Source organism: Coturnix japonica, chromosome 8, assembly GCF_001577835.2.
Source record: "Coturnix japonica isolate 7356 chromosome 8, Coturnix japonica 2.1, whole genome shotgun sequence".
In the NCBI taxonomy this organism is placed as follows: Eukaryota; Metazoa; Chordata; class Aves; order Galliformes; family Phasianidae; genus Coturnix; species Coturnix japonica.
The window spans coordinates 8,046,693-8,067,770 of record NC_029523.1 but is presented as its reverse complement, the minus strand read 5'-3'; the positions used below and the strand labels follow the sequence as shown (position 1 = coordinate 8,067,770).

The window sequence follows — 21,078 nt, the reverse complement described above, 5'->3', positions numbered from 1 at the left end:
CTTACAAACACCTTTTTTTTAGCTCTCAAAGGGATTAGGCATACTTAATTGTAATATAATGTATATTTATGCTTAAAACTTGGCACTTTGTGAGCCATCTGACCATACAGTTACTATACTGTGCATCTATCAGTTATACAGTTGTTTTAGAATGTACTTCTAGGGAAGCTAATTTTCTGTTCTTTTCATATTTCTCATATAAATGCATATATATTTACAGAGAGTACAGCAATAAGATGACAAAAATAATAAAATACAGTCATTTCAATACAATTTAAGAACTTTATGACTTTTATATTTTCACAGAGTTTTATGTGGAAATTTCAGGTTTATTCACTCAAAAAAGCCCCTTTGGACACTTAGGACAGCTTGACATTTGTATGTAAATGATGGTATACTAATAAGATCACCTGAAGCTGATAACTGATAAAAAGGTATAACAACAAGAAAAAATTTGTAATTTCATGAAAAAAATCAGCACAGTAACAAAATCTATGTGAAATAATGGATGTATACAACTTTGAGTACACAAAGTGTTCTCAGAAAAGCAGCAATGAACAAAAATAGCAGAAGACTGCTTAAATAGAATAAAACAGCCCCTGGTGTAGATTGCACTGCTGTAATTTTATGACTGCTCTGATCATCAGTGTTTCAACAGAAAAACAAAAAAAAAACAACCAAAAGCATTCTTACCAAAGCCTTGGTGCATCACGTGCTTCAAAAATCAGCTCATGTCCACAGTCCTTACTTACTTATTATCAAAAGTATAAAAAGAAGGTGAAGTATAGGAAAGAATACAGATAGAATGGGGTGAAGGAAATGTACTGAAACATTACTCAACATCTCAGACACCCTTGAAGAAAATCATAAGCTTGCAAACTTAAGGCAAATTTTTTTAATTATTATTTTTTTTTTCATCTTACCACTGTACTGAATCCTTAGATTTTGATGATGTTGGTGGTAGACTTTTTGGGGGAGAGACGTCATACAGTAATTTTATTTGCTTTCCTTCCCATGTATTTACATACACAACTCTTACATGCATCTTTTCTTTCTAAGTTAACAGCTGAAGTTGAACTATGACTGTCATACATGGCTCACTAGAAACCACCTACTGAGACAGAGACAGAGACAGAGACAGAGACAGAGACAGAGACAGAGACAGAGACAGACAGAGACAGAGACAGAGACAGAGACAGAGACAGAGACAGAGACAGAGACAGAGACAGAGACAGAGACAGAGACAGAGACAGTCAGTCTCCCATCCAACCCATTAGTGTCTTATGGAGGAGCAGAGAGAATATCTTTCTTCCTGATCCTTAGATCATTCACACCAAAGACCTTTTCAACACCAAGATCTGTTTTATTAACTGCTTCAACATGTGATGGCCTGAAGAATTACTCAGAGACTTACTTGGTAAGACACATAAAATGCCAATTGCCTATTTTTTCACCAACAGACAGTGGCTCAGGAAAGATACAAGAAGTAGCAGTGTCTATATTATACATCACAGACAGTAATTCTTGCATATAGATGTTTTCTGTGAGCGTGCATGTGCATGGGTATGAGTGTGTTAGTGTGTGTGTATAAATTGAACAATATATAATGCCCGCAATTTCACTAGGCTTTGGTAATGATGAAAACCTCAGTTCCTCTCAAGTTACCATAGCAACACAGCATTGCACTGAGATATGAGTGGTCTTGCCTTGATATGATTTTGATCAGCTCTGTTACCAATTAATATTAAATTGGAAGTCAATAATAAATGCAAATACCTCTCTAAGCAGCAACTGAAAATGTTAACAGGATGATCAGCAGAAAATATTAAGCAATTTAGTCATTAGCAACTTTCAGTAGAATACAGTGTAATATACCAAGCTACTGGTTTTTATTCAAAAGACATTGTAAGATAGCTTCCAGAAGGGTATTTCAGTGCAGAACCAGTCATACCTTCATTCATAGTCTTCTCTTCTGCATTTTAAGGCCTTAAATACTGGCTTTTAATTAGACATCACTTAACACATCCCGTGTCTAAAGGACCCAGAGACAAGAAGTGACATGTTGACATAAAATACCCCCTACACATATCATCTCATGTATGCAAAGTTTAATTACAAGCTGGTTTATGTAAGAAATCGCAGCAACCTACAGTTGGAGAAGAAAGGTCAGTTACAATGAAAATAATGGAGAATTTATGTAACAAATATGTTGTGCTTGATGGCATGATCTGCCATTTTCTTTATAATTGTTTTAGCAAATGCATAGGAAAAATAATGTAACCTTGTAGAAAAGTGCTTTCATGACTTTGAAACAAGAATGTTGAAGTCAGTGAAACTCACACAAACTAGCACAGCAGTTTTTCAGAGTGGAAGGTAGCTTGCCATATAAGATTCACAGCTAAGTAGTCACTTAATAAGGACCACATGAAAGCATGTAGTTGTTACTAGAGTTTTCCTAAACATATATTATTTTCCTTTTGGAAATTCTGGCTGAAGATGATTTTGCACGCATGCTACTCTTCTGAATGCAAAACTGCAAGGTACATCATGCACACACGCAAGCATAAAATACAGCCATACACCTACTTACACCCACAGCTCTTTTTCGTAGTGTGATTGGTGGCTCCAAAGGATATAAAAACAATAATCTCAATTTGGCCATACAGTTCAGACATATGCAAGGAGTTCTCTGCATGAAAACAAGAGAAACAAAATTGTAACTTAGACTGGCGTCCATTAGTTTTGAATATGTTTCTACCATCATTTGAATACTTTTTCTACCATCAGAACGTTACTTTAACCTCTGAAGTTTAAAACTTTTTTTTTTTTTTCATAAACTGATCTGTTATAACATATTCTCTTAAGCTAAAACATTTCTTTTAAGTTATAAAGACTCACCAGTCATCACAGATAATGGGAAAAAGACAGTGCCTTCTGTAAAGATCCATACGCTCGCTGTGTTTAAGTCAACCTCTAAAATATTAAGACAAAAAACACACTCACAAAAATCCCAATAAACAGTTCTGAGTTGACTTTTTACATCTGAGACAACCTACTGATGAAAAACTTCATTCTATGTCATTCCTTGTCTCTAGGCGGACATTTTAAAGTTGTCTCACATCAAATGAAGCTTCTGCACTAGTTTTATTAACTTCTTGCTGTATACTTTATCAAGAAATATGAAACTCAAATAGCTATGTAAATTAATTAATCTCAAAAAGCAATCAGCATAAAATCTAGGGACTGTAAATGATTCCAAATGAATTAGATGCAACACAGCATTTAACTTTCAAGAATGCATTCATTTATTTGTGTTACATGGCAATGCTTACAAGACAAATGCAAATATTTAGACCTTAATCCTGCAACCAGCGTAAAAGAATTTTCCTCACTGCTACATAGAAACCACAAGACGAGTTTCTAAGGAACAAATTTAAAGCAACCCACAGTTAGGGAGAGGTTTCTGAATACTCTACTGCTGTTTAGATATTTCAGTGTGCCCTAGATTTTAATAATACTTGAAAAGAGGATGGCTAAAATGAGGACTTCTTAAGCAGGTTTTGAGAAATAATAATACTGCTCAAAGCTCTTTCAAAAATGTGGCCTGGTCTCTCTTCCCAGTCAACACAGCTGCAGTAAACTAGGTAACCGTAGATGACTCCTGTATAACAGAAATCCTAACTCTATTTTTCTCCTTCTCATAAAGGGAAAGTCAAATTCAGAAAGACTGAGAATCATGTTAAAAAAAAGGAAAATAATGTCTAAACTGATCAGCAACTGCACAGAAGAAGTATGCCTCCATACATGCTATTGATAAATAAAGCAGTAATAGCAGACTTGTAAGTTAAGCACGTGATTCTTCTTTCAATTTGGCTTTCAAGTTAAACTTTGTTCAATTAGAAATGATAAAAACCCTTGAAAGTTACACAGACATAATTCCCTACACAATCAAAGAATCACAAAACTAGAATACAAGAACAGCCAACCCTGTCTTCAAGAAGAGCAAGGACGATCAGGGGGTTTGCAGGTCCATCAGCCTCAGCTCAAGAGGGAAAAAAAGGTCATACAGTAATAAATCCTGGAAACCATTTCCAGTCACTTGAAAGGAAAGAGAGAGGCTGGGAGTAGACTGGTTGGGTTTATGAGGAATAACCACGCCTGTCCAAACTGACTGCTGTGTCCAAAAAGGTGTCTTTATCCAAAGCCAAGTGGATAAAGGAAGAGCAGTACGTATCATTTGTCATGACTTTAGTAATGCTTCAGATAACTGTCTCAGATAACATCCACATAGACAACTGGGGAAGCACACATTTGAGAACTAGTGAGGTAAACTGAAACCTGGCTTAACTGCTAGACTCAAGGGGTTATGATCAGCAGTACAAAGTCTAGCTGCAATCCAATCACTGGTTATCTACTCCAGTAGTTCTGTTAGGATCTTACAGGCAATAATAGGTTTTCAATGCACTGAGCACTTCACAAGGACCTGCATACAAAGAATCTGCCATTTGGCCCCAAAGCCCCTCTATTAAAGCACAGATGAGACCATGTCTGGAGTGCTGTGTCCACTTCTGTGTCACCCAGTGACAAAGGGGCATGGAATTAAAGGAGCAAGACTGTGAAGAGAGCAGAGAATCTAAGATATGAGAGCCTGAGAGGGATGGTACTAGTCAGCCTGGAGAAGAGTATGTTTTTATCAATTTCTTTGAAATACAACTGGGAGAATAAACAAAAAACATCAAAATGATGCCAGAGCTCAGTTCTTTGCTTAGTGAATGTTAGTCTGCATGTGGAACATAAAACCCCACACACTTCTATCAGGATAAGTAAAGACTTTAACAGGATCTCATTTTTCAAGATCCAGGTTGACTCTCCTCTGTACTCCAAAAATATCTGACATCTTATTGAAAATATATTTTTAGAAACCTTTCTAACTTCCATAGCACATCTTCATGATTTTGAGTCTCCTATCATTCCTACCCTTATTTTGTGTAAACATATGTGATGTTATTTTTTCCTTGCACTTTCTACTAGTTTACATTCAAGAGAATCATTTTTTTTTTTTTCTTAATCTGGAATACCTTTGAGCAAACAGCAATAATGCTATTATTAAAACTGATAAAACAACTGTATTATGAAAACAAAGCAATGGTTAAATCAACAGCTGCTGTCTCTTAAAAAGTTCAACTAGTCAGATCTACCTTTTCAACTATCAAGATAATTAAGAATTTTTATGTTTGGTTTTTAGAAATAAATTAGAATGGGCAGCAAATACAACCAAGGAAATACAAGGATCTGTTCTTTTAATAGTTCTTATTTAAATACTGAATAGAAAATAGAAAAGCACTGAAGAAAAATAATAGAAGGAGTAGGAGTAGGAGTAGGAGTAACAGGAAAGGGGGGGAGAGGAGAAAGAGGGAGGAAAGAAGCAAAAGAATAACCATACCTAAAATTATAATAAAAAACATTCAGGTTTTGTTCCTATGTGTCATTTATATATTCGTTTAACTCTTGCATATCTTCTCTGGGATAGTTTCCAGCACACAACTTTATGTCAATCAGTTTTCCTTGAAGCCAAAATTGTAATGCATTATGATTTCCTCCTTTTATGTTCCTTACAAGAACTTTTTTCCCCTACACTTATTATACCAAACTGAGTGCAGAACTTTATGTGCCAGCAACATTTTATCTCCAAGATGTACAGTTTACATTTACATTTTGTAAAGGATGCTTGGTTTCTAAGATGTGTAAGATGCTGTCTTTTTAAAATAAATCACATATTTCTTCTTGCTCCAGCATGGGTCTTCTACCTGGGTAGCTGCTCTTCAGGATAAACTTGATCCAGCACACGTTTTGCTCCAGTGCCCTGAGCACCTCCCCGACTCCTATTTCTTCTGACCTTGACATTTACAGACTGTATTTCATTATTTCTTCCCTTACTCCTTCCTGATTCTGCAGCATCTTTCCGCTTAAGTATGCTTTCCCTGAGGGCCAGCCCTGGAGCTTTCCTGCTACTTCTGTCATCAACATCTAATATCGTAAAATTAGAATTAGAATTAATTAGAATTAGAATTAGAATAATTAGAATAGTTGAGTTAGAAGGGATCTATAAACATCATCAATTCCAACATTCCTGATCACTTTGGGGCTAATGAAAAGTTAAAGCATACAATTAAAGGTATTATCCAAACTCCTCTTGAACACTGACAGGCATGGGGCATCAAACACCCTCCTAAAGAGACTGTTCCATTCTTTGATCACCCTCACAGTAAAGAACATTTTTCCAGATATACAATCTGAACCTCCCCTGGCACAGCTCTGTGCCACCCTGTGTTATATCGCTGCATACCAGGCAGAAGACCAGCACGTCCCTCCTTAGGAAGTTGCAGAGATCAATGAGTGCACCTCTCAGCCTCATTTCCACCAAACCAGACAGCCCAAATGTATTCCATGCATTACACGCCTTCCAGCCCTGCCACCAGCTTTGCTGTCCTCCTCTGGATGCTTTCAAGTACCTTAACATCCTTTTTATATTGTGGAGACCAGAACTGCATTCAGTATTCAAGGTGCTAAATACAGCAGGAGAATCTCTTCTTTGACTGGCTGGCTGTGCTGTGTTTAATGCACTCCAAGATGCAGTTTGCTCTCTTGGCTGCCAGGGCACACTGCTGGCTCATGCTGAGCTGCTGCCACCAGCTCCTCCAGGTACCTTTCTGCTGATCTGCTCTCATCTTCCTATCTGTACCTGTGTCCTCATCCTAATCAAATTACAGCCTTTTATTTAAGACTCGTGTGTTTCTTAAGAAAGCAACTACCCAAAGAATTAGCAATATAGATGGCAACAGATAGAAGGCTTTATCCAGAATGAAGTTTAGAGGCTTGGGAGGGCATCTAAGGGAATAAATTTAGATTATTTCTACCTGGCAGAGCCATTTTTGACTTTGAAAAAGGCTCAGTGCTCTGAAGATCTGATTCAATAATTATAGAGATTTTTTCTTCTCCATCAGTTTTTGCATTAGTAGCAAAGTAATTTTTCTTAGAACAAATAAATAGGGGAACTACACCGCACTGTGTTCCATTTTTGGCCCCTCACTACAAGAAAGACACTGAGGACCTGGAAAATGTTGATAGAACAGTAACAAAGCTTTGAAGGGTCTGGAGAACAAGTCTTATGGGAATGGCTGGGGAAACTGGGACTGTTCAGTATGGAGGAAAGGAGCACAGGGGAGAGCTTATCGCTCTGTAAACCTCCCTGAAAGGAGGCTGTGGTGAGGTGGAGGTCGGCCTTCACTCCTGAGTAACTAACAATAGGATGAAAGGTAATGGCTTTACCTCGAACCAGGGAAGGGTCAGGTTGGATATCAGGAAAAAATTCTTCTCAGAGTGACAGTGCAGTAGAACAAGCTGCCTAGGGAAGTGGTGGAGTCACCATCCCTGGAGGTGTTCAAGAGACGGGTAGATGTGGCACTGAATTACGTGGTTTAGTGGGCATGGTGGGGTCAGTGGTTATGCTAGATGATCTCAGTGGTCTTCTCTAATCCTAATGATTCTATCAATCTATGATTCTAAATATTGAAAATGACAGAACTTCTGGGACTTATAAGCACTGCAACTTGTGCCTTCCATTCACACTTTTCTTCTGCTTGATAGAGAAGTATTAGGCTTTTATAAGATTTATAGTCAATACTGTTCTAAAAGAAGAAAAATTGCAAGCTTTATATCCATTAGGTTTTGTCCACATTAGTAAGATCAATTGATACACTGTCCCTCAAATCACCTGAAATTTACCCTGCATCCACATGCAGAACCCTTTCACAAGATTGATGGGGAGCCAAGACTGGCTAGTTATGTTGACAGCTTTTGATGGTAAAGCCCTAACTGACTGGAATTCAATCCTTAAGGTGAAAATCTGCCTTAGAGCTGTGTAGGCATAAACAAAGATTTTGAACAGAATAAATTTTAATATATGAATTAAAACAAGTCCAGTGTCTATTAGGATATTTCAAAACAATTAGGAACAGCAACTATAAAGTCATTCTTAATGTATTCAAGGCAACTGGGTGGTGTGAAGGACAGAACTGTTTTTCTTATTTGTCTCAAAGCTTGCTACGTGAATGATAAGACTCTGATTGGCAACTGCTAACTATCCAGGAGAGTGAATTATGGGTGTCATCGTGACACACCACCTCTGCCCATGATTGCAAGCAGGACAGGCAGTCTTTCTCAGGGGTACAGCTTGGAGGAGCTGACCACTGCGAAAGGTGATAATACTTGTGCCTGGCAACAAAGGCACCACTCCCTTCTGGCTTATCTGTTGGGCCAGGTATGTCACACCAAACTAAGGAGAAAAACAACCTCACAGAAATGGGGGATAAAAGGCCCTCGCTAAACTGGGGACTTTGGAGACAAACTCCCAAAGACACCTTTGACGGAGAATTCCCTGAGGGGAAAATCTCGTGGGAAGAACCCTGGGACCGGCTTGCTGCGGAGCTTCCTGGCTGTCTCCCATCCCCTGCGGTGATCAGACGAGTTCCTGAGATCCACGGACCTACTGTGTACCTCGCTGGACCCACGGTGGTGACTATCTCTTTCGCTCTCTGCAAAGACTCCTTGCTTACATTTCCTACTTTTCCTATCACCTACCTTCCCTTCCCCATCTCCCCCCAAAAAACCAACAACAACAAAAAAACGGCTAGGACTTTAATAAACTGGTTGGACCAACATTTGAACTGTTGCTTCTTAATCTCACGCCGGGTATATACACACATCAAAGAACCTTGCCTCCCTCCTGTAAATTGGAGCGAGACAGGCTTACACACATATAAATTTCAAGGGTATCAAACAGATTGTAATCAATCTATCTGGGTTTACAGCAAACTAATAATTATGCTAAACTGTACTGTAACCAGTGAAGAAGTACTTCATAACATGGATGCCATATCAGTGCTTACAGTAGAATTAGGAATGTGACCTCCAAAACTGCAAAAAATAAAATAGCAGGCACAGAAGTTGACTTACTAAGGAAAAGTAGAGCATGTGGGAGTGCAACAGACCTAAATATTCTGCCCAAGAGAAGAAAAATGTCTGACAAAAACAAAATGATGTGAGGAACAACTAAGACCCTCCTTTCGCACAGTTGGGGAGAAGCACAAAAACACCACAGATGTGAGGGAAAAAAAAAGAATCAAGGAAGAGTCGTAACAATTTTAACTTCTCTCATCAAGGATCTCTCAAGATTAAGCACTTGGATCTCTGTGACCAAGACACAATGAAGCTCCCTCAAACACAAAAGTAGCTGAAGAGCATCATACCAGTGCTAACTTTGCCTATTGGGCAAAACAGATACATATGCTCTCCTAAAAATATCATCCCAGTCTCCATCACAAAATTTAGGAGACAAATGATGCCTTTGCAAATATCTTGTGACCTTTAAGCGCTTTTCTTTCTGAGGTGTCTATGCAATATTATGTTACATTTTCATCTCCCACAGTGTCCTATGGCAAGAGATGCCACAGGCCTTTTGCAAAGACACTTTTCTTTAGTGCTGAACTGGTGATTTTATTTTGTGTCCCTCAGTGGTTGCACTGGGAGAAATGGGGAATGATTCCTTTCACCTGCAGTTATGTCAGGAGACATTACAGTCAAGTTCTTTCTGGATTACTGGTAGCTATTCCTTGACTGTGTCATTTGTGTGCTCTTTCACAGAAAAATTCAAGTCCTATCTGCTATTTTTAATAAGGCACACCTGTAGAATATGCCATTTAGACAATGCAGTCAGTCCTACAGATTGTCAAATAAAGTGATAAATGCTAAAAGATAACTGAATATGTCGGTGTGATCTTTTGCCATTTAGCAGTTTAATTAATTCAGGCTCAAGTCATTGAATTGTCAATATAACTAGCAAGTGAAAGACGAAGAAAAAGATATAAATTGCCAGAAAGAAGACAGCGTGCACGGTAAGACAAAACATTTCCTTTGTTTAGATACTTACTTAAAGGGTTTTATCCAATAATTATTGGCATAGATAGATTTGAAATGGACTGAAATGTAATTGGTTGTGTTCCATGATTTTTGTGGAAGAATCAAAAAATCATTGAGATTGGAAAAGACCACTAAGATCATCCATTCCAACCATCAACCCACCCCCACCATGCCCACTAAACCAGGTCACTCAGTGCCACATCTACCCTCTTATTGAACACCAAGAAACAAACAAAAAAAGCAAAGAAATGCAATATGGAGCATATTACATCAGCACCAGGATTTTCCAAGAAAACAGTAGTTCAACCTTCACCTTGCTCTCAGGCAAGTAAGTGGGAGATGAGACTGGTAGAAACACACTTCCCACGCAGATAAAAGACAATTAGAGAAGATTAAAGCCCTGAGATAGGTCTGCAAGATGGGATTCCACCCCAAACCTCCCCACAAGAAAAGCTTTTGTTGAATAACAAAAGCCAGCTGATGCTCAGGAACTACAGCTTTGGTTTGGAAACTGGTTATCAACTACACTCAGTGCATGAAGTTGTTCGGCACACCTTTGTGTGTCACCAGGAAAACCTGAAACAATGGTCTGAAGAAATCCCAGCCTACTGCTCTGACATCAGCTATGCCGATGTTATCAGCTACACTTGTAATGCCGATATACATAGAAGGCAGTAGTTAGTCCTTTAAGTACAACTGCAAATGCCACTTTTGAAAAAGAGACTTTTTCTTGTCATTCAAGAAACAGTGGATAAAAAAAGATCATTTCTTTGAAACAACTGCTTGCAATATCATGCAAAAATTTGTTTCCACCTCCTGTTCTTCTCCACAAAGGAAAAAATACATGTGTATGCAGACAAATGGAGAATCACTTTAGAGATGTCAACAAATTCCTGGCAAAATCTGACACATAAATGTTAAGTGCTGATAGAAAAAGGCAAGGATGCTGTTTACATATTATTTGTTTCTATGAAAGCTGAATATATTTTAAATGAGAAAAAATAAGAAAATGTTCATTTCCATGAGAAAATCTTAACAATGAAATTCATTTGGCCAGATGGCTTTATCATATATATTTCTCCTAAATATCCTTGCATACTACAGGAATCACCAGAACTTCAGCATCTTGCTTATCTCCAGATGTAAAACAAAACTACATAGGTTGCTCTGAAAGTAATGCTTCCTATTTAATTCCATGGAAACTACAAGAGAAGCAAAGAGCACAATAACACTATTGATAGGGCAAATTCTCAGCTACAAAACAGTCACCACCATCAGCCAATTTATGTGGATGTGCTGCTTGATACACTCTTAATTTCATGGTGCAGCAGCTGTACATGGCCGGGCAGAATGTGGCTTGTTTTTCCCGTTGCTGTCACCACTGCTGAAATGCATTACCCACCACTTCACTGTGCTGACATCCCACTGTTTGGAATCCAAAAACGTTCAGCAGACAGCAATGAATACTGGTGGGAAAGGTTCATCCTCTACCAACATAGTACCAGCATCTGCCTCTGGCATCATGGGCCAACACAGTAAAACAGGTAATATTACTTTCAGAGCAGCCCATGTAGAAAATATGAAAACGTGTGCTGGCTTATTTACTAACTCACGTATTTACTTATTTATTTTGAAGTAGTGTGCGTTACTTGCACGAAATATGCTTTTCAATAAGGTAGTGTGTCACTGCCTAGTGTGACTGTTTTATAACTAATCATTGGGAGAGTGTAGTTCAGCATGTTGTTTAGCATCACTTCCACATACACATTCCGTGACATGCTGCTAAACTCAAGTTTGTAAATTGTACATTTTAAATTGATGTTGGCATTGGAAAAGCACTTGATGAGTTTAAATTTGACATATAAAATGAAATGTGTGAAAAGAAATAGGTAGAAAATTAATTTAACCATACTTTGAGTAAGGTCTGCAAACGACTGCTTTGCAAGACATATAAATCCAGTATGATGTTTATAGAATGCTTTAACCTCATAGCAGCCAGTACCCTCTTTTAAATGACAGGATTTTGTCAATGGATGACTGAGTATGGAATGTAACATTCACAGCCTTGCAGGTCATATAACTGAATATTGTCTTTCAGAGAGGTATGTCACTGAATTCCTCCATGCAGAAACAATGGCACCCACTGACATTCCTCATTTCTGAAGGTCTTTGGAGACCAAAGAGTGGAGGTAAGCACAGGGAGGTGAAACACTGTGAATCTGGTGAAGAACATTAAGAGCACAGCATGCAGGCTCTTGTTCATTGCTGGTGAAGATGAATAATTAATGGTGGTGACTTTGTTGGTGTTGATTAGCTGATAATTTGCTCTATCAAACAGTGTTGATATGCTCTTTCTATCTGTTGTAGTTTCTGCAGAAATGAATAGGAGGAATTGCTTTTGGAGTGACCTGCATACCTTGCAAAATCTTGCCAGTAGCTCCTCATTCAAAACAACAGCTGTAAATCATATGAAGACTTGCAACACCGATAATATTACTTGAAAGAGATAAATAAATGAAATGGAAAGCAGCTAAAAGCTCTCTTCTTTGTCAGCCTGGCTGATTAGACTGCACTGCAAGAAAATGATACTTTGCTCCAATTAGTCATTGATAGAGACTGAACAACTAAAAATGCAAAAATAAAACCAAAAAACAAAAAAAGCCAGCCCCAGCAGCAACTAATTCACTTAGAACAAGAAAGAAAAGAAAAAGAAAAAAAAAGCACACATTGAGAGCAGATCAAGGGCAAGTAATTGAAGTAATGGAAAAAGCATGTGTTGGGTACAAGAATAAGGAGTACGGGCTTTGATCAAATAAATATTGTGACAATTTCTCATGAAGGAAATGAAATAAGCTGGCTCACATCAAGCTGAATATGACATTATTAAAAGTTCATGTTTTAATTATTTTAATTGCCTAAAGTGTGGCATGTCACTCGGAAGTAAAGTGGCATTTTGATTTTGAAAGTATCTTTAAAATTATGTTTCAAACAATGCTGCTTGTCAGATTCAGCCCCAAACAGGAAATCCCTCTTCAGAAAGTACACTGTACAGAAAAAGCACAAATGCTACGTTTGTCATTTTGTACAAACCACCACAGTAAACTTGGTTATTTGCACCATATGTAACGTCTCCTTTAAAAAAAACTTTGTTTTAATATGTCCAGGCTTCATTACTTTCAGCTAAGATAGAGCAATTGCACGCTTCCCACACCCAGTGAGCTTTCTTACCACTGTCAGCTATCATTTCATCTCTCAGACTACAGGACAGAGTGTCAGTTGACTTAGACTTCTTTATCCAGGTGCTGTTTTGTTATCCGTGCCTTAATGAAGATCTTACTCTTTTCCAGTATTCTCATATAAACTGAGCACAATCCACTCTATGCCATCACAACACCCAGCGTTGCTGCCCACAAATTGCCATTCGCTTTTTTAGTTTTGTTTCTCCTCTTTAACATTATCTATACTTCCCTTTAGATCTTGACTTGCCTTTCCTCTTGTTTTATGTACACTGTAAAATCTCGTTATGAATGTTTGTTAAGTAATATCTGGGAGACGTTGTAACAAAAAATAATAAGCTACCTTAAAATTTGTAGGAAATACTCCCATTTATCAGAAGTACTCAATTAAGCATGTCTGCATTATTAAAGGAAATAAACAGAACTATCAAAAAGGAGTTATCAGTGTCCTGACTTCTAGCACACATCACTACCTGCTTCTGATAACTACACAAAAACACACATAACCGGTCAAATAAAACAAGCACATGCTACCCCTTACTGTCAAAGATAAATATATTTTTGGACCTAATAGACTGAGGCTGGAAAAGTTAAAGTCCACCTGTAGTTCAGTTTGGAAGGGGGTGAGAAAAAAAAGATTCCAAAATTGTATTGAGGTAAAAGGAAGATTAGAAAAAATGCGGGCCACTGCAGGCAAAGAACCTGGTGACACGTAACATGGAAGAATATTCAAAACCTTCTTCACCTTGGTTTTAACTGGTAAGAACTGCATTTGGAAAATTCAGGTCCCGAAGATTAACCTGATGTGGAAGAGGATTAGGTTTGGGAATGGCTAAACACACCTGACATTTAAATCCAAAGAATTTAGAGGGGTACCCACAAGTGCTAAAGCAGTCAGCCAGCATCACTGCAACTCCACTCTGGACTCAAAGCTTGTGATCATTAAGAAATATTCCTGAGGACTGAAAGAAAGGAAATGTGACTTACATACTTAAGAAAGTCAAGAACTGTCAGGGGATCTATAGGCTGGTTCACTTTGCTGGGCAGGGCAAAAATCAGATGCATGAAGGACAAGAAGTAGACGGGAAGTAGCTGGCATGGATTTGTTAAGGAAAAATCATAGGTGGCCAACCTGGCACACTTCTACAATGAAATGATTAACTCCACAGATGAGGGGATAGCGGTGTGTTTTATCTTGACTTCAGTAAGGACTCTTCCCTAACATACACTGATAAATAAATGGATGGAATATGGGTTATCTAAAGGGGCACAGAGTTTTACCGAAAGCTGGCTGAACTGCCAGGTTCAGAGAGCTGTGAGCAGCAGCACAAAGACCATTTGAGGGCGAGTTACTAACAACACATTCCAAGGTTAATGCTGTTAATACAATACAAAGGGAAAAGTCCCTGTACTCTAGCACTTTGCTGTGTTGTTCTTGATTGCCAAAGCATTAAAGCCTAAACACCCTAGATACACACTTGCTAATTACTCCTTGACACCTAGAAGAGGCAATTTCCTTTTCACTTTCACCTTTTCTCACTTAGAACTAGGAACCTTGCTTCAATCCCACCACTTAACAATAGCTGTCGGTTAGCTTTCCCTATCTCCAGCAGTGTCCCGAGGATGGCAGGTTTGACAGGTCATCTGGACAGCAGCTCTCATTGTCAGCACACAGCAAACCCCGTGAGAGAGCTCAAGATGATAAGAGCAGTCCATCTTTTAGCAGGCACTAAAAGTAATAGTATGAATAAAATTCAGATGATTAGTTGCATTAGACTCATATTCTATTGACTTTAAACTGCTTAATTTTTATGGAAACTGCTGCAAAGTAAAAGAATGGAAGGCAAGCAGTTTAACAGGCCAGCATCTCAGATTGCCCTGCCACTTTTTCCCAAGGCAGTGCAATGAGAACAGTGAACAGATCAGGAAATTAGCTAAAGGAAGAACAGGGAACAGCTTTCCTTTGATACTGCAGCATTTTTCCTCCTGTGTAAATTGCAGTTTTTTTTAAGAGTCAGACACTTTGTCTACATAACTATTTGTAAGCTACAGTTTTAAGACTCCAAGCTCTTCAAATCTGCTAAATTTATCAGTAAAAGTTGTAAAGATGTCTCCTCCCTCACTTTCCGCACCTTCGGCCTTTCTCCTTAAGTTGTTTTGCAGCTTCCCACCATTAATGCCCGTTAAAAACATCCCTTCAGCTTCTTTCTCCTTTAAGATTTACATTTAGGTTGTCTCCCTTCTTTCTTGATCATTTATCAAGTTCTGGCTGAAGTGCTGCACTGTGCTTAAGCAGCTCATTCCTGGCCCATCCATCAGAGACCTGAGGACTCCAGTCTTCATTGTGTCTCTTACCTATAGCTTGCCAGAGTTTGTTTGTGCTTAATTAGCTACCTTCCTGGTCTTCTGCATTTGTCTTTTATGTTGAAAACCATTAAGGAGATATCCTTGGAAACAAAACACCTTGCTGCCCACTCAGAGCCTGAATCTCCTTCCTCCATGCATACAATTAATCACAACTGAATGTGTTAATTTCAAGAGAGTTGTTTCCCTTCCTACCTCAAATCGGGATCACCTATTCCTCCTTGTGTCCTCCTGTGTCTTTGACAAAGGTCCAAACTGTAATAATTTTAAACTACTGTTCCATTTCTAGCTTCTACTTCAGAGATATCTATATATTCTGTAGCTCATTCCCTGACACGTTATCAATATTTATGCCCCTGTATGCGAATCAACAGTAAAAAAATGATTTAATTTTTATTTTTTCAAACATTTGTTCACAGAGAAATAATAATTCAGCACATTTAGTATGTGTTTAAAAACAAGTTAGAATAGTGTTTATAAAGCTTAGAAGCAAAAGGTATGGACAAATTGTAGCATTCCACATAATACAGATGTACTTTCAGGTTAGCAGCTCATAGAAAATTCCAGGAAATGAATTTTAACAGGATTGTGCTCCCCATAATTTGTGTAAACACGTAATGTTATTTCATAAATGTCCACAGCAAGGTGTAATTAAAGTATGATGAAGTACAGCAAAATATTAGGCAGAATTTCCATAAGGTTTGTTTGTCTTTAAATAGCTGTTCACTGTGTTGACTTCAGCTGTGGCAGCTGTGCAGGTGAGAGGAAGGCAAGGGCAAAAATGGGGAAATGAAAAGCAAAGCAAAATAAACTTTTCACGCACCATTAAAAATTGAACATCCCTGCCAGGAAGAAATCATTATTTTCTTTAAACTGATGCTGATTCACGTTTAAAAAAAAAAATGTTTTATTAACTTGGTAAACTTTATACAAGGCTTTCAAAATGCAAACAAAACTGTCCTTTGGGAAATGCACTCGGCTGGCCTGGGGCTAAGACAGACTGCTTTATAATGCCAAAAGGTGGCACAAGGGTGAACTTCTTAGTGATTCGTGATGCGCTGCATAATGGTGTCATACCTACCACCATAATTTTAATGATAATTTATTGTTACTGAGAAGGGGAAAAGGAGGTCAGATGCGTACATCGCTCCGGTGAGCATGTGCTGTTACTTGCTCTCTCTCTCTGTTTTTGCAGAGGTGATGGAGAGGAAAAATAAAGCATAATGCATTCTCAAGGTTGCCAGGAGCAACTAATGTTTCCAAATTGGTATTCATGTTTTATTACATCTTAAATTTCAGCACCTTAAAAACAATAAAGGAAATTGCGTTTTCACAAAGAATCTTCCTTCAGGGAACGTACTTCAAGTTTACTGTCTTCTTTTTTTCTGATGTCTTTATACATGTACCACAAACTCCTTGTTTCAGAAGGAGCACATATTTACACCCACATTATATATATGTGCAAAGATAAGCTTTCCTAAGAGCTTACAGCTCTTAGTCCTCTGAAACATTACACATAGGGTCCTGATAAGCCTTTTACAGAAGCCATATTTGTATGTTGTATTGTTCCCTGTCATCTACATACTTGTCATGACATGAAATATGTGCTCAATTCAGGGACAACTGAGTCACAAGAGAGGATTTCAGCTCTTAATTCTCTGATCACCTTTACATTTTGAGAATCAAATGCTTCAACTTGGCACGTTTTTTTAACATCTTTGCCTGTAATCTGCATTCTCACAGAGACACAAACAAATGCCTTCAACAGAACAACAGCCAAACCAAGAGTTGGAAAAACATCAATCTGGCATTGTTATTAAATGGCTACACAAGTGATTTTAAAGAAAAAACTCAATTGTTCCTATACAAACCCTATCAAATAAAAATACTATATGGCACTTTTTATATCCTAATTTGTTCATACTGTGAATGTAACTCACTCACTGATATGAAGAATGTCTTGAATAGACTGAGTAGGAAAGAAATAGAAATGGGTGGCGGCAGAAAAAGTAATAATATCTTTGAAGTGGAGAATTCCTTATTGTTCAAGGAGGCTGATGCAATGTACATCAACCACATTTAGCTATTCATAAAAAATACACTTATCAGAAAACTTTTATACATTATGAACATCACAGTAATACTTCACACAGCTACTGAATAGAAGGAAAGGTTTCTTCAGACAAAGTCTATAAAAACCCCTATTTTTTCCTAGTACTATATTTGTGGAAATAAGAAAAGTTAAACTGGGAGGAAAACAGAGTCATTCAGCAGACAAGGATTAGGGTGGGAAAGATAATTTGTGTTTCCAGAGGAAACAGAAGGCCCAATTACTTGAAAAATAGGGATTATTTTTTAGAATTAGGTGGGCACTCAACCATACAAGACACCCTTGTCCAAAGAGACAACAGCACATATTTGTGAGTCCTTGTAAAAGAACAAATATGTATGCCAATGTGTTGCATATGTATGTCTTAACAGTTCAAATGGAGAACCAGAACTCTGAAAGAGTGTGCTTGCAGAGTGGGTTTGCTTGTCAAATTGCCCAGTACACATATATGGAATAAAGGAATGCCACTTTTTGAACACCACACTGGATTTAGAGAGGCTAATGGTATTCCTGCTTTCACTAGGCAAAGCATTGTCAAACAAGTCAGAAGAAAGTTGATCCTTGCAGTCTGCTCAGAGTTGGTGAAGCCACACCTGGAGTACTGTATTCAGTTCTGGACCCCTCAGTACAAGAGAGACAAGGACATACTGGAAAGAGTCCAACAGAGGGCCACCAAGATGATGAAAGACTGGAGCACATCTCCTGTGCAGAATGTCTGAGGGAGCTGTTACTGTTCAGCCTGGAGGAGGGTCAGGGCTCTTATCAATATGTAGAAATACGTGTGGGGAGGGTGCAAAAGAGACAGAAACAGGCTCTCTCCTCCTGCCTGCTGCCAGGACAAGAGGCAATGGGCACAAATTGTCTAAATATCAGCAACATTATGTTGCTCTACACAAAAATATTTTCAGTGAGATATTACAGAAATAGAATGAAAAGATGCAAAATTTAAGTGCCAAAAAGGCTGATGTAGATTATTTCTGCCAAACTCATTATTGTGAATTAAGACTAACTCCATTATCTCTGAGTTGCTGCAGAACTGTTGACCTTGACTGGCTGCCTGGTGTTCACCATGCTGTTCTCTCAGTCCCCCCAGCTCAGCAAAAACAGCAGGGAGAAAATATGAAGAACTCATGGAGTTAAGGGGGACCACTTACAAATTGCTGTTATAGGCAAAATAGACTCAAATTAGGAAAGGTACATTTAATTTATTGACAGCTAAAAATAGAGCTGAATCGAGAGGGGAAAAAATACACAAAAAAATAAAAATCACCTTTCCTCTTCCCTTGTTCTCCAGTTTTAACTTCAGTCCTTTATTCTGGATTCCTTCTTGTCCTCTCTGGTTAGTGCCAATGAGAGGGGAATTGAAGCAGTTAGTCTGCAAGGTTTTCCCTCTGCCACTCCTTCATCCTCATGTGATTCTCATGTGGAGTCCCTCAAATGCGATACAGTTCTTCCTGAATTGCACTGTGGGCCCCCCACAGGCTGCATTTCCTTCCAATTTCATTATTCCAATTGCACTGCTACTTCCAGTGGGAATGTTTTGTCTTCTGGTCTGTCTGAAGACCACTTTATGACCTTCTTCTGTCCACTCTATTAAGGACTTATGTAGAAGTGTTATTTATTCTTGACTTTTACGTAATTTCCTATGAAAATTCATTGATTTGGAATTGGCAAAAATTCAAGAGAAAGACTAAAACCTCTTAGAATTTAGGAAGTTGCATGAGGAAGGAATGAATACTGCTCTGTTATCCATGAAAATGATCTCTGAGATCACCTAAAAGCTAGTGATCATCTCTCAATAATAAAAATGCATAAAGATTCTAGAGAACACTAGCTTTTTAGGAAATCTGAATGAGTCTGCTGACGGTGCATCTTTTTTTTTGCATTATTTGACAAATGTCTATAAGGCAAAATCAAAGGGTGAAGAATGTAAATCACAAGACTGTAGATACAATGAATTGCAGAATGGTTTGAGTTGGAAGAGACCTTAAAGGTCATTGGGCACTAAGCCCCTGCTGTGGGGCTCAGGCTGCCCAGGGGTCCATCCAACCTGCAGGGATGGGGCACCCACAGCTCTCTGGGCAGTCTTTGCCAGGGCTTCACAGCCCTATGACTAAAGGATTTCCTAACATCTAACCTAAATATTCCCTCTTTTAGTTAAAATCTATTCCCCCTTGTCCTATCACTATTAGATCTTGTAAAAAGTCACTACATCCTTATACGCTCCCTACAAGTGCTAGAAGGTTGCAATGATGTCACCCCACAGCCTCCTCTTTCTCCAAGCCCACTTCCCTCAACCCTTCCTCACAGGAGAGCTGCTCCAGCCCTCTGATCATCTTTGTGGCCCTTCTCTGGACCCTCTCCAAGAGCTCCAAGTCCTTCCTGTACTGGAGGCCCCAGACCACCATGCAGTGCTTCAGATTGGTCTTAACAAGGGAAGAGTAGAGTGGGACAATCCCCCTTGTCCTACCATCATTCCTTTTCTGATACAGACCAGGATGCACTTGGAATAGTTAAGATCAGAGTAGAATCAGAATAGTAAATATTGCAGTAGTATACAGATGCCTGTGAATTCAGAATTTTTGCCAGAGAATTGGTTTTACATTACCAACATTTTCTATTTGAATTTTTCCTATCAGTACCATTCAATTTACATTAAATACCCTTGTGTGACATCTCCAGACTTGTTAAGGACACAGGTTTTGCTCAATACAAATCCTTCCTTTATCTTAGTGTTTTTTTTCAGATACTTTTTATTGTGTCCCATCTCTTCATTTGTGTTTTTTTCTCCATAACTCTGGTCTATTGTTCTTCCTTTTGCACCTAAGTATCTGTTCCCTCCACTGTTTCCTCTCTCTGAATTTCCATTCCTGTTTCAAGACCCCCAACACAGCTGTCAGTGTCCCACTTGGGTAGAAGTCATGTTTTGTGTAGCGTGCAATACACTGAAAAGTGATGAATTGGACTCTGATCGCTAAATCTGCCTGTGAAAGACAGAACTGGTTTTCTTTTGTTGTCTCAAAGCTTGCTTCATGAGGCCTTTCTGATGATAAGACTGGCGACTGCTAACTATCTAGGAGGGTGAATGGTGGGTGTTGTTGTGTCACAGTACCTCTGCTTATGATTGCAAAGATAAGCAGAAGCCGGATGAGCACTCTTTCTCAGGGGTGGTGCTCGAAGGAGTGGACCACTGCAGAAGGCGATAACGCTTGTGTCCGGCAACGGAGACCCCCCTCTTCCTTCCTTGCTGGCCCATCTGTGGCCAGGAATGTCACAAAAGCTGGTTGTAAATCATCTTTCGAGAAGTGTTTTGCCTGTTTGTTTGGAAGTTTGGTATTTCCCCCAAAAATGCTGAGCTGCAATTCTCAGACTTCGAAGAGGAAAAATTCC

At 38.6% G+C, this 21,078-nt stretch overlaps 2 long non-coding RNA genes across 5 annotated transcripts in view; one reads left to right on the top strand and one right to left on the bottom strand.

Annotated features, from left to right (window-relative positions):
• The window catches only part of LOC107317314, an 84,147-nt gene that overhangs the window by 39,131 nt on the left and 23,938 nt on the right, over nt 1–21,078 (bottom strand). For all 4 annotated transcript variants that reach the window (XR_004308186.1, XR_004308185.1, XR_004308188.1 and 1 more), the window contains exons 4-5: nt 2,899–2,973; nt 2,591–2,689 (exon numbers count right to left, since the gene is read on the bottom strand). This is a non-coding gene — a long non-coding RNA (uncharacterized LOC107317314). The remainder of the gene's footprint in view (nt 1–2,590; nt 2,690–2,898; nt 2,974–21,078) is intronic.
• LOC116653767 lies at nt 1,205–13,575 on the top strand. Its single transcript, XR_004308189.1, has 3 exons — nt 1,205–1,417; nt 12,077–12,167; nt 12,346–13,575. It is a non-coding gene; the product is annotated as an uncharacterized LOC116653767 (long non-coding RNA).